This window comes from Mchenga conophoros, linkage group LG15 (genome assembly GCF_057382185.1).
Source record: "Mchenga conophoros isolate Kocher_MC1m ecotype Shallow Benthic linkage group LG15, M_conophoros_male_GT1.1, whole genome shotgun sequence".
NCBI classification, from domain to species: domain Eukaryota; kingdom Metazoa; phylum Chordata; class Actinopteri; order Cichliformes; family Cichlidae; genus Mchenga; species Mchenga conophoros.
Genome location: NC_140540.1, coordinates 31,266,893 through 31,281,185, shown reverse-complemented (window position 1 = coordinate 31,281,185; position 14,293 = coordinate 31,266,893). Strand labels below are relative to the sequence as shown.

Here is a 14,293-nt window from a genome sequence, read left to right as displayed (position 1 = left end):
GACGAAGACTCTGAGGCTGAAGCTGAGGCCGGACCAGGCGAGGACGAAGACTCTGAGGCTGAAGCCGGAGCCGGACCAGGTGGAGCAGGAGCAGCTGATGCCGGAGCCGGACCAGGTGGAGCAGGAGCAGCTGATGCCGGAGCCGGACCAGGCGAGGACGAAGACTCTGAGGCTGAAGCCGGACCAGGCGAGGACGAAGACTCTGAGGCTGAAGCCGGAGCCGGACCAGGTGGAGCAGGAGCAGCTGATGCAGAAGCCGGACCAGGCGGAGCAGGAGCAGCTGATGCAGAGGCCGGACCGGGCGAGGATGAAGGCCCTGAGGCTGCAGCTGACGAAGCACAGGCTGGAGCTGCGGCTGACGAAGCACAGGCTGGAGCTGCGGCTGACGAAGCACAGGCTGGAGCTGGTCCTGGCGTAGCAGAGGCAGAACCAGGTGACAGTGAGGCAGCCACAGGTGGTGAAGCAGAAGGTGGCCAGACGGGCTCCTCAGGCCCTCCAGCTGACGAAGCGTGAGGCTGAACGGGCTCCTCGGGCCCGCCAGCAGACGTGGCGTGAGGCTGGACATGGCGAGGCTGATGTGGTTCTCCCGAACCTTCAGCAGACGAAACATGAAGCTGGCTGGGTTCTCCCGAACCTCCAGCAGACGAGACATGAAGCTGGCTGGGTTCTCCTGAACCTCCAGCAAATGAAGCATGAAGCTGGCTGGATTCTTCTGAACCTCCAGCAGACGAAGCATGAGGCTGGCTGGGTTCTCCTGAACCTCCAGCAAACGAAACATGAGGCTGGCTGGGTTCTCCTGAACCTCCAGCAGATGAAGCATGAAGCTGGCTGGGTTCTCCTGAACAGTACCACAGCAGCTTAGCTGAGCCTGATGGCTAGCTTTTCCAGGGCAAACAGTCTCTGTATAGCCGGGCTCATTAACCGGAAAAGTAGTGTCAATTTCAACAACTTCCTGAGAGAAAACATGAGGAGCCAAAATGTAATCACTCACTTGCGTTTGTGATACGGAGCGTCGGTGGCGTGCACGCCGCTTTTTCTTAGGAGTGGAAGACGGCGGAGCGATGGGTGGAAGTCCCTGGTAACTCCGAGGTCCCCCGAGAGCCAGTCGAGTTCCCCGGAAAGAGTGCTCGTGCTCCGGAATGAGCCACGGCTTCCACCGGAGCTCCTCCTCCAAGAGAGCGCAGAATATAGACTGGCGCTCGTCGTCGTCCAAGTCTATGGTGTGCGGCGCTTCCTCGCGCTGAACTGTGACAGGAGTATGGCGAGACTGTGATGAGGGCGTGGAAACTGGTGAGCTGAGAGGTGGTGACGCTGCGGCGAATCTCAGCGAACCGACACGAACACACTCAGGTTCCGGAGGCAGCAATGGAGATGACTGATTGTGGGGTTGTTGTGACTGGTGGGTGCTGGAAGCCATTTCCTGACTCGACAGTCCCTGGGCCTGCAGCATCTCCTTTATCCTCGTAAAGGCATCAACGATGGCAGGTGAGTCCGGGAGCTGGAGAAGGCGGGGATCCCTCTCCATAATAGCTTCAGCAGCGTTGATCATTACTAGCTTGCTCTTCAAATCGGGCGCTGTAAAGAAGCGGTCGAGGATCGCTTGGATCCGAGCAGTCTCCTCCAGACACTCGGTGAGAGCAGAATCCGCTGGGTCCATGACTGGTCAGTTCGTTCTGTCACGGCGGGGTGCGCCGATGTGTGCGGAAACAGGACCCAAAAGCAGATGATGACGAGGAATAGTAATGATTAACAGAAAAGTGAACCTTTATTGCGATGACGGCAGGAAATGAACCAAGAGACCAAAGCAAACAGGCAAAACACTAAGAAGCAAAACACTGAACTGACAAAACACTAAGAAACAAAACACTAAAGGTACTAAGACCAAAAACTATAACTATGACCGAGGTGGAAAAATAAACAGGCTATGACTCTGGTGAGAATAAACAGACGAACTGACAATGGCATGAAGAAAACAAAAGGCTTAAATACAGACATGAGGTGATCAGGGGAAGTGGCGACACATGAGGAAACAGCTGACTGACATGAATCTAATGACAGGACCAGGAGGAGTGAAACTAAATACAATGACCAAAGAACACATGACACTGTCAGAATAAAACAGGAAACACTAAAACTAGACATGACAATACAAACTTAACATACCAAATACGTGATGAATAATGCAAGAACTCAAACAGAAAACCCAGGAACAATAACTGCCTAAACTAAAGGCAAATAGGAAATACCACAAAACTAACAACATCTCAAAAAATGAGAACAATACAAAGAAAGCTCAAAGTGCTGGGTCGGAGACCCAGCCTGTGACATCTAAGTACATTCACACACATTCACACTCTGATAGCTGCATCGGAGAGCAAGTTGGGGTTATTATCTTGCCCAAGGATACTTGACATGCAGACTGGAGGAGGGATCGAACCACCAACCTTGTGATCAGTAGGTGACGTGCTCTACCTCCTGAGCTACAGCCACCCCAAATGCAGAGGTCTACAAATCAGAGGAAAATCACACACTGTGCAGTGTGGATTTGCCCACAGTTCCCCTAAATGGGTTTCAAGGGGGCATGTTTCCAAGTTGATCATATTGATTAAGTAAGCGAGTCTTTTATACCATGTAATATATGTGCGGTAAGCATTTTTACACTAATAGGTCATTATTGCATTTGCATACAAATATAATGTGATTACAATAGTATGTTACTTTGGAAGGCCTTTTACCCCCCAAAATTTAAAAATGTACTTAATTAAGTGATACTGCTTTTCCCCGTTTCCATCCTGCTTTTCAGTCCACCTAAATTATTGTAAACAATACAAGCAATCCTACTGACAGTAAATAAAAGTGTAAGCCACTGCACAGCTCTGGCTTTGATGAAAACCGGCAAGTCTTGCACAAGAATAATTGCAATCAGTCACACAAGGACATTTGTTTCCCAAGGCTGTATCAGCACATACAAAGTAACTTGATGCAAGAGGGCTAATAGTGGACTCACGTGGTTACACTGCAGTTTTTCACCCGATCAGCCTGCCTGTATTTCGCTTTCAGCAGCTGTCTTGCTGTCTTGCCAGCTTGTGTTATAAATTAATGCATTAGCAGTTTTGGTTTGGCTTCTCTAGCCTGATAAACACAAGCTAAAGAAGAGCAAGATCTCCACAGCTGTGGAGGTGGGATAGGAGCAAGTGGACACGAAAGCTATTTGTCTTTGTTAATTATTTGACATCATTTGACATCCAAACTAATTAACAGCCATAAGCAGAAGAGCAGCAGGAGCGTAGCAGGCGACATTGTGAACAGGTTAACACAGTGGATTGTTTTAGGCAACTTTAATGAACTGACTTTATAATTCACTTTCAAGTACTCAGGGTACAGAATTTTCTTACTTAAAATCATGTTTCTAATATTAAAAAGTCTAAATACTTTGCTAGAAATGAAAGAGATTGACTAATGAGGTTATTATTATTGTTTTATATTTTCAGATTGGCCTGCTGGCATTATCCAATGAACCAAATCACTCTGACTCTGCTTGCACAATATACTTTCAGTCTGCTAAAACAGCTCCAACCACTGAAGTATAGACATGCACAATGCTTCTGAAGGTGTCTTTCTGACAATGGCACCAAGATGTTATCTCCAGATCCCTGAAGTCTTTGAGTAGAGAATATACTATGGGTCAGTCTAGTTACAGACATTCCCCAACCCACTCTTACCAGTTAGGAGTGTGTCTTTGTAAATGCTTTAATTCAGCAGTCTGTCCATAATGATCTGGCTCTTGTTAACCTGGGTCAGATCTTCACATCTACCAAGTTCCTTTACATCCAAAGAATGACTACAACAACCAATACTACATTTTTTGTACACAGAGAGACTGGTTTCTCTCACAACTTCCACATGTGGACACCACATACAAATGCTTATTCAGGACCAAAACCATGCTGTTTTCCAAAACCTCAGCACCCAGGTGTGGTGCGTAGAGTTCACCAAAATGATAGCCAAACAGAAGTGCACAAAAAACCTCACACATGGGACACAGCTTTGTTACATACTCCAGAACTACCAATCACTGTGCAGAGTCATATTGTAGGTGGTTGAATAAGTATATTATTCATATAAGGTAGATTTAACCTCTTAACTTCCACAAGGTTGTTAGTCGACCACTTAGGAGTAGTCTTAGAGTTAGTTTTGCCTGAGTATAATCCGCCAAGTATTAGATACATCACTTGAATTCGTCGGGGTATTAAAAAATACTAGGGGGACCAGACATAACAAAGAAAACTCAGAGTATGTAGAAATGTTTTTTGTGTTTCATTTTACCAGGTAACACTAATCTAGCGCACCAGCTCATGTCCATTTAGTGTGAAGCAAATTACACTTTTCTAACCCACATTGTCAGGATAGTTTCTCTGATACTTGATGTTATTGTGTGCAATAAAGTATTCCATTTCACCAGTGGGAACCTTTTATCATTATGCAACAGCCTCATCAGCCCTATAGGTTCCTTTGAATGATACTTTATGCATTAAAATACTATTGTAAAGCTGGGAAATGTGTTTGTCAAATTAATCTTGCTAATGCTTGTTCTCATAATAGCAGGGATGCATTTCGTCTTCTTATTTTATGCTTTAAAAGTAAGCAAGCATTGAGAGTGAGGAGTGGTGCTTGCAGATACTTTCCAATAGTGCAGTGATAAAACTATTCAATGTTCCCATTTTCTCACGATGTACAACTTTATATCTTTTAACCGCTGTGTCCTTCATGCATGGTGCTGTATAATCAGTGACAATGAAACTTTGTACTTTTATTCAGAGCATCAGAGCATTCAGATTTGAGTTCTTAGACTCTCTTCTATGGCAGAGGTTTAGTATTTCTATCTGCTTTGATAATACTATCTTCTTAAATAATTATGGATGCTCTGATCCAACTTTTTTCCAATCTGATATGCCTAGAGGGACTGGTCCCTCTTCCCCTCTGTTTTTCTTTCTTTCTTTCTTTCTTTCTTTCTTTCTTTCTTTCTTTCTTTCTTTCTTTCTTTCTTTCTTTCTTTCTTTCTTTCTTTCTTTCTTTCTTTCTTTCTCCCTTTCCTATCCCCCAGTCATGTCTGTCATGTCTGTAACAACTGAAAATAAAGTAACATAAATAAATAAATAATAATAACAAAGGTCAATCAAATGGACCAATACGGCAAGGCCGTGATGATCCAATTGGTAAAGTAAATCAGTTGGGCATCTTTCTTGGCCTTGAGACAATAATTCTAATGGCTAAAGAACCAAACGGTTCAGGCAAAAGAAAAAAAAAAAAAAAAAGGACAGTTGGGATGCATAAAGATCCAAAATCTTCTAAAAGGCACCAACAGTACCAATGCTGTGAGTGGAATAAGCCATGATTATACCAAGCAGACAGCTTTAGGCTACAGTGGCTTATATTAGAAGATACAAGAAACTATCTTATTAGGATACAAGATAGATGCTAACTAAAGCAGCCCTGCTTTCTATGGGTAGAGGATGCCTATTTATAAGATACTGTAAATATTTTAATTTCTGTTGTAAAGCCTACTATTTAAACATGGGACTCTATGCAGACTGATTCCATTTTAAAGCTAGCCTCAAGTGGCCATTAGAGGAACTACAGTTTTTGGGATTGGCATGTGGCATTTATTTCTGCCAGCTTAACCACTCATTTGGAATGCGGATGAAATATTTCACCTTTCAGGTCTTTTTGAGTCTTCTAGCAATCAAATGCAAAGCTGTTAACTGTATTTGCTATTTCGTGTCTTTTTAATCATAGTTCTTTGCGAGAACAGCTGCATTTTGAAAATAAAGCTGAAAACTGAATTGAACATTACATTTGCTACCCATCAAACAACATACTTAAAGACTGTGCTGACAGGAACTGCAGAGAAAGATGATACTTTTTTGTCATACTGTCATTACGAGTGACCTTTTTTCATGCAGTTTGAAACGGCAATTGAAACCTGCTCTATGCACCATTTTTTTTGTCAAAGCAACCACATTCCCAGATCTCATCAGTGGGTGAAAGAAATGCCTATGCTATATTTTAATGAAGTAAAATTATCCAACAAGTTAAAGTGTACCAGTTTTAATCAAATTTCAGCTTGGGGAGTTTAAGATGGAGAGAGACAAAGAGAGTTGGGAAAGAGACAGATGGGCCAGAGAGAAAGCTAGATATCAACATAGCATCAGAGTGTGAAAAATACGTTATCTCCTTTTGACTCACATTGTGTTCCGGCCACAGGGAATCCTGCTCCCTCCCAGCTCTGTTCTGTTTCATCCATGTACAACACTGCTGTTAGTAATTAGAGAGTAGGTGTAAGATGCCGCAGATTCACCAGCAGAACAATCTGCTGCACACAGAGCTGTCTCATTTAAATAATTAAAATGAATCTACTCTTGTTCATATTTGGATAAATTAAATTAATATTTGTCCCACAAGGCTCGCCAAACACAATCTTTCCACCACAATTTGTAAGTATGGTCATGATTGTCAGAGTCTGAGTCAGGGTCTGCAGCTTCTGCAATCTGCTCACTGTGGCAGTGATGCAGAAGGGCTTCACTGCTATATGTGTGACATAGTAATGTGTGATTTACTGAACTTCCTCTCCATACAGTTATTCTTTTGCATGTTTCTTTTTTTTTTTTTTTTTTGGAGCCCCCGACCTCCTGGGTTAGCCTCTGTCAGTGCACCCCAGGGTGGCTGTGGTTACAACGTAGCTTGCCATCACCAGTGTGTGAATGGGTGGATGACTGGATGTGTAAAGCGCTTTGGGGTCCTTAGGGACTAGTAAAGCGCTATACAAATACAGGCCATTTACTTTTTGCCTCTTTCCTTTGTTTGTGGATCTTATAGTAATGTTGCTCTACACAGTGGCTGTTCTTGTGGCAGTAGTACTAGCACTGGATTATTGAAGCAGACCGTGATATCAGTATTTAAGAATATAAATTGTCCACAATAATAATTTCCTTATTTATTATCAGTTATCATTCGCTGTTGATGTATTAAAAAAATATTCCTTTAGAACCTTTTAATTGGATTCTCAGAAATACTTACATTTTCTTCACACCCACATTCTCTGTACATCATCTGGGCAGGGGTCTGTGAAGAGTTGGCAGCCTGGCTGTGGTCTGGGACACTGGGCCTCCCTGTGGGTGGGGGCAGTCTGCTTGCCTCCATCCCAGGGAAAAGAGTAACACCCCCTGAGTCTGGGGGTTGATTGTCCCATTGGGGGCCGTGATACCTAGACCTGGGAGTATAGAGTATGTTTGGGGAGTGTGAATGGTTATATAGTGTTCATTTCACGTCTGGGGCTCTCCTCAGCTCTTTCCAGGAAGGTGGCGCTGTTGCCTCTCTGGTGGTCCTACTTGGGCTTTTGCACTCTGGGGGCCTGTGGATGTCCTGGCCTGGGTCTCCTCCATGTCTGCTTCATGCCATGGGGGGCGGGGCTATGGCTCCCCACACCCTCGTTACATGGATAAACCTTTTGAACTCAAGCACGCTCATGCACACAGGTGTACACACGGGTGCTTGAAAAACGTTATTTTTCCCTTTTATTTTTTCAATAACTTAAAATAAAGTAAAATAAATAAATTAATAATAATAATATAAAATGTGAAAAAATAAATCAGTTGGTCGTCTTTTCCTGGCAAGAATTCTGATTGCTAAAGTAATGAATGGGACAAGGAAATAAATAAAATAAAATAAAATAAAATATTGACATTTAACTGATATATTACGTTGATATATTATAATAAGTATACCAACAAATATGAAATACATATTCCTACCTTTTGATCCAGATATTTGAAATTTTCTATATAATATTTCTTTTTCAGTCAGTAAATGTATCAATTAATTTCATGTAGCAACACTGAGATGTAGTGGGCCAAGCCAGTTTTATTTATAAAGCACTTTACAAGCAGCAACCACTCACCAAAGTACCAACAGAAATTCCATACAATCTGACAGAAATTGCATAAATTTCCTAAATCTAGAGAAGAACATTATTAAACAAATACTACAAAAGCATAATACTACTGCATTAATTTACTGAGAAAAATGATTCAAAATTAAATATGGTTTTGATCTATTTAAAGAGCCCAAACATTGGTCTTCTGTTGTGTTCTACGTCTACAGAAGTGCATCATTCATTAATCAAAGTCACGACTTCCAAACTGGAAAAGGTTAGAAAAAAATTTCCATGGAGTGCGTACTCCACCAAGCTATGGTCATGAAGGCCTTACAAAAAATCTTACAAATGGAGGAAAATTCAGTTGACTTCCTGCTCTGACATGAGTGGTTGTCCAACAAAAAGGCCAAAGTGTTCATCAAGAGCATAAGGTCATGTCTGAGGTTCAACAGGCCTCTCTGATATTGGCTAATATCATTATTGAAGAGTGTACAATCAGAAAAAAAGCTACTGAGAGAATGTCGTATATATCCACACCAAAATGTTATATTTTTAAAACATTTTCTATTCTGGTTTTGCATAAATGTCTTTTTTTCTTGCATAGTTGACTTAGTCTTAGTCTTTAACATCTTAACATCCATTGTCTCCAGCAAACCATTGTCATATTAGGGGTATGGTTTGGATCTACACCCATCTCTTTCCTTTTTAATGATTTTTGCCTATTTGGATCAACACACTGGAAAACCACAGGAAATCTGCAAGGCCTAATTCAATGCATTAGAGTTCATTTCAAAATTTTGATATTATTTTCAAAATCCAGCTCCACTCCAAACCCTGGATGGGTTACCACTGGCATGGTGGCTGTAAAGAAATCAATCTCTTTGCTGTAAAAACCTCCATCACTGGATGGAACAGTTTACAAACCAACACATTGTTAATAATGTTAAAATGAATAATTTGAGGTTGTTACCCATAAACTACCAGAATCTTGAACCAGGCCTGATGCTGAAACATGCAGCACGTTAATCGTGATCTTTAATGTGTTGCAGCTTATCACAGAAGGCATTTGTTAACCTACATAAGTGGAGCATACACAATTTATTTAAATAGCATGACAATTTCATTAAAGTCATTCGTCTTGACTGCCGGGATGTCTTAGATACATGAGGTTTAATTTTCTGCTTCTAAGTTCAGATAAAACTGAGGTTATTGTAACGGGGCATAAAAATCTTAGAAACACTGTCTAACAAGATCCTTACTGAGGACGGCATTGCCTTGAGTTGTCTGTTGTAGTGATTTTGCACATTATAAGTAAAATTGAAGCACACAATCCCGTCGCACAACATCAACATTTATTTATATACAAAAATAAAATTTAAAAAAATAAAATATGAAGTTACAATTCTTTTCTGTAAAAAAGCATTTTTTTTTTTGTATATAAATAAATGTTGATGTTGTGCGACGGGATTGTGTGCTTTTTATAATTTGTAATTGTTTAAATAACTCGTGTCTTAACTCATTCCATCACACAGAAAATAAAAACTTTTTACATCACAAAATGTTAGAAATATAAGTCGTTCATAACAACCTGAAAGGTTGGGAGATTAAAATGCAAACCAATGGAAGCAGAAGCACAAGACTATAATGTCACAGAGCACACAGTGTCTATTATTGTGTAGACATTTATAAATAAGAGCTTAATAAAGATGCTTAATTTCTTAAGAAATATGCAGGTGGAGTGATCTTTATCAAAAGTAGAAGTTACATCTGTGGCTAAGTCATTGTACCCAAAAACTTTAAAAATCTATCGTTTGTGAGGCTATGTAAGTAAAGCTTGCTCTTCTCGCCCATGTGTAACAAACCATCTGTTGGGGGTTGTGGATTTGACACCTTAGCATTGTGAAAGTGGGGAAACATGCTCCTGGCTGTGCATAAGATTTCTGCTTGCAACTTAGAATCTCAGTTCTAAATGAAATTCAGATGTTTTTTTAAGTATGGCTAATGTATTATTTGACTTCTAAGGCATACACACACACACACACACACACACACACACACACACACACACACACACACACACACACACACAAAGAACAACAACAAAGAGAAGAAGAAGAGGGTGTAGTTTACTACACATCATAAAAAACGCAATCAATCATCTTCCAACTGTATCTTTCTGTTCTGACTTTAGAGTCCTTGTTCGTTTACTGAGCCGTACTTTGGGAGTCATACTGTTGTGATACTGGGGAGAAAAGGGTAAGGTTTGATAGACTAAAACCTTTACACACAATACTTCAAAAATCTAAAGAGTGTGTGAGGCTGTTAGCTGTGTTGTCCAGCAATAAACTTATCTACAATGTGTTAGTAAAAGAGTGAATTGTACTTCTGAAGTCACACTTTAACGATGCTTCATATCACAGTCTTTATGATGAAAAACATGTTCTCTTGTTAGCACATGTCTGTGCTGTCACTTGTCATGAAAATGTCCAGAGTTAGGGTTCAAGCTTCCTCTTCACTTACCATTGATCATTATTAGGGCCCACAATAGATTTGTCACATTATCCCCATAAACAACATGCTTTTATAGAGATCATTGTGACACAAATATTTAGATTCTGGTTTCACAATGTGCATGAACTCAAAATCTTAAAATTTCATATTTATAAAGTATTGCAAAGAATACACTTCTTGTAAAAAAAACTGATTGGAGATGCTTTTGAGAAAAGCTCCTGCTGTGACCTTCCTTCTGTGAGCGCATGCACGCACACACACACCCACACACACACACACACACACACACACACACACACACACACACACACAGAGAGAGAGAGAGAGAGAGAGAGAGACAGAGAGAGCGGGAGATCATTAATACAAAGGGTTGGAGCCGGTTTTGGATTTTCACTTGTTGTTGGATTTAATATGAACAGTCACATAAAATTCATTACAATTTTTTGCCTTTGGTTCAATTAAGATGTTTCTTTAAATCTATAACACCTTCCTTTTCAAAAGGTTTACTGACATAGTAAAGAAGTAGCTAGGGAACTCAGTAAGTATGAGCAACAGTAGCTGAAGGACACTTTCTCCAATAAATAGGATTTCATCATCTGCAGTTTGTTAAAAAGTGCCATATTAAAAACAATTCAGCAGACCCTCAGAGTGCGGATGCAAACCGCTTTCAGCTATAGAGGTAGAGGTACGCTTCATGTACTTATCAACATACAGTTCAGAGGCTTGCATTAGAGTGCATTGGTGCTTGGGCATCTTTTATTCAGCGTGATTATACCATTGTGGATTTAGCTATATAAATATGCTCAAGAGTCTATCATATGTTTGACATGCAACTAAAAATTCGAAAATATATGTTTTAAATCAGTAACTTTACAAATTTAGAGGAAATGTTTTTGGACAACACACGTGTCACATTTTAAACAGGGTTTGAATAATCAGCGCTGACATACAGACATTTATGCGCTGGGTATAACAGACATGCTTACCGTGGTGGTCATGTTTACATCACCTGTTTTCTGCCTTTGAAATATTAAAATCCTTTGGGCTGCTTTTTTAATTATCTTGAAGGGGGGAGCAATTTTAAACCCACGAGTTGTGTTTTATTTCATTCTGTGAGTATATTTGAACTATGCACACGGTCTCCCAACTGCATGCCAAGCATAGCTTCCCATTTGTCATGCAAACTAGAAAGTAGATGAACCTCTCCCTGGGCTCAGGAGCTGAGTTTGCTTACACATTTCCATGATGTGATGGTTTGAAATTCAAGACAGATGGCGGGAGGATATTTTTACCATTTTGTGTGCTGGAATAGAAATTAGTGATTGTCCATTTGGTGAAGAGTGAATTTCAGTTTCTCCATTTTAGATACTGCAGCAACGTGAGTACATAAAGCAGTATCCAGGTGCAATACACCCGCTCTGGCAGTCATGAGGAATAGAGGGTATGTATGAGCTCTCCTTCTCACATCACATCACTCCTCTCATCCATGCTGAGTGAACAGAGAAACTTTCTGGGTTTAAATGCAATGGAGATGTGTTACCTGCGTTACCTGTGTTCCTCTTTTAAGAAGTATAACACATAAACACACTCAGTGATCTTATTTATGTACTGCACAGTCAGTATTCTGAAATGCATTTAATTCATATTTAGAAATAAATACATTTATAAACTCAGATTTATGACATGTCCTATAAGTGTAGCTTCACACCAGGCGAGGTACAACAAGAGAATGAGATAAATCATAGTTTAATATTTTCCAAAGGTGTCATTTGTCATAAACTAGCTGTGAGAAGCAGGCGGGTTGTACCCGAACGCAGACTCGCAGACAGGACTTTAACTCAAAAGACATTGATTTATTGCTAGACAGGAAATAATACAGACTAAACCAGGAGAAACACAACCATGAGGGAGATCGCGACACCGGACAGAGGGAAACAGAGGGCTTAAATACACAAGGAATCATGAGGGGATGAGAAACAGGAGGGAAACACAGCCGAGGCTAATCAGACACGATGAGACAGGGGAAGCAAAACTGAACATGACATGAGACGAGGTACCTTCAAAGTAAGACAGGAAGTTATATACACAGTGATAACCAGACAAAGACACGCGAGCTTGACAACAGAAACACGGGAACAGAAAAGGGAAACAAGACACAAGGACACAAACACAGAGAGGGTACAGAGGACAAAAACACAAGGGGAATCTAGGTCAGAGACACAGAATAAAAACTAATGAAATTAACCTTAAACCAGAGATAATAATAAGACATAATAGTCACCAAAAACATAAACTCCAAATGCTGGGTCAAAGGCCCAGAACCATGACAATCATTAATCATCCAGCAAACTATCAGAAATACACCTACCACATGCACCATTCTTTGGTTTATTATAAAAAATTATAGAAATTTACAAAACATTACTGGGCTACAGTTTTTGTGTGAAGATGGATTTGTGCTAACTACAAGTCCAGAAACAAACTGTCACCTCTTGCTATTAGAATGCAAATAGAAACTTGCTGAACGAGTTAGAATTCCACTGGCTCTGTGTTAAAGCATTTTATAATGAAAGGATTTGCTGCTAATGTGTTGTTGGCACTCTACATGTACATGTACTGTGGTATTGTCTGTGTGACTACTCTATGTTACCACAATTGTAGTTTGACTTGCCTGGATGATGGCTCATCTTTAACTGATGTCAAATTATTGGCATTTATAACAGCTGATAAATCCAAATGAACAAAAGTGAAATAGAGATGGACGAAACACCCTCCAACCATGATATGAGTGTTGGTGTCACATAGTTTATCCACCAGAGGGCACGTTGCACTTGTTGACATTGCGTGTTTGGAATGTCACAAACTCAACAACCAGCTGATCCAAACAGAGTGGATTCGAATAATCCACGACTTAATTTTTTTTTAAACGGTATTGTCAGTTTTTCTTAGTAACTCCATATAACTCCAATAACTACATATAACAAATGCTAGGGAAGTTAGATTAGCTAATATATCAGATTTTTAAATCTCCAAGTATCAACATTAAACACATTATTGAACAAGCTCTGCAAAGGAAGATGAAATATAAAATTTTTCCTCTTAATAATAAACACCTTCATTTAGAAATGTAATTGTATTGTCTTTGTCTTACATTTCAATTTGTTTGATAATCTGAAATGTTTAAGTGTGACAAACATTCAAAAAATAGGAAATCAGGAAGAGGGCCAACGCTTTTTCACACCATTGTAGGTAATATGACTAACAGCATGGGCCAAGTTCAACATCATTGTGCTGTTTTAAAAAGCTTAAAATGTGAAAAATCTGTTTTCATGTCTTTTGTCAGTGCCACAGTCCAATCCACCATCCCGTGAACACATCTGCACTGCTCCTTCTCAGCATGGAGTCATAATGCCGCTCATTGATTATCACCGCTCTGCTTATAGCTTCACTAACTCTTTCCAGTATGTTAATAGTACGGCTCAAATCATTTGTATCCCACTGTCATTACGAAAGCTCTGAATCTTGATTATTTGCATGTTTGATTTGGCAAAGATTTGGCAGATGTCCAGAGAGGCTGTAATAGCAGGAGAAGGACCAGTTACTTAGTTTTCCTATGTTTTAGCTCATATAATGTTTTAATAAACATTAAATCAATACAGAAATGCAATTTTTAGTGAGAAGAATGTGGCGTTTTAACACATAACACCAAAGGTAACACACTCCCATGGCTGTAGTCTCCCTGTATAGGAAAATGCACATTGTCATACTGCAAAAACTGCTCAAGGAACACAACCTGGTCTCCAGACTTCCCACTTCCAGTCTTACTGTGCACCTGTGGGATGTGCATGA

At 40.3% G+C, this 14,293-nt stretch overlaps 1 protein-coding gene across 4 annotated transcripts in view; it reads left to right on the top strand.

The window, feature by feature from the left end:
* Positions 1–14,293, top strand: part of LOC146558649 (heparan sulfate glucosamine 3-O-sulfotransferase 5) — a 144,578-nt gene that overhangs the window by 44,549 nt on the left and 85,736 nt on the right. For 2 of the 4 annotated variants that reach the window (XM_085246988.1, XM_085246987.1), the window contains one exon: positions 11,810–11,885. The exons of the other annotated variants lie outside the window; for them this stretch is intronic. The gene's annotated coding sequence lies outside the window, so the exon portion shown is untranslated. The remainder of the gene's footprint in view (positions 1–11,809; positions 11,886–14,293) is intronic. 4 annotated transcript variants of the gene reach the window in all.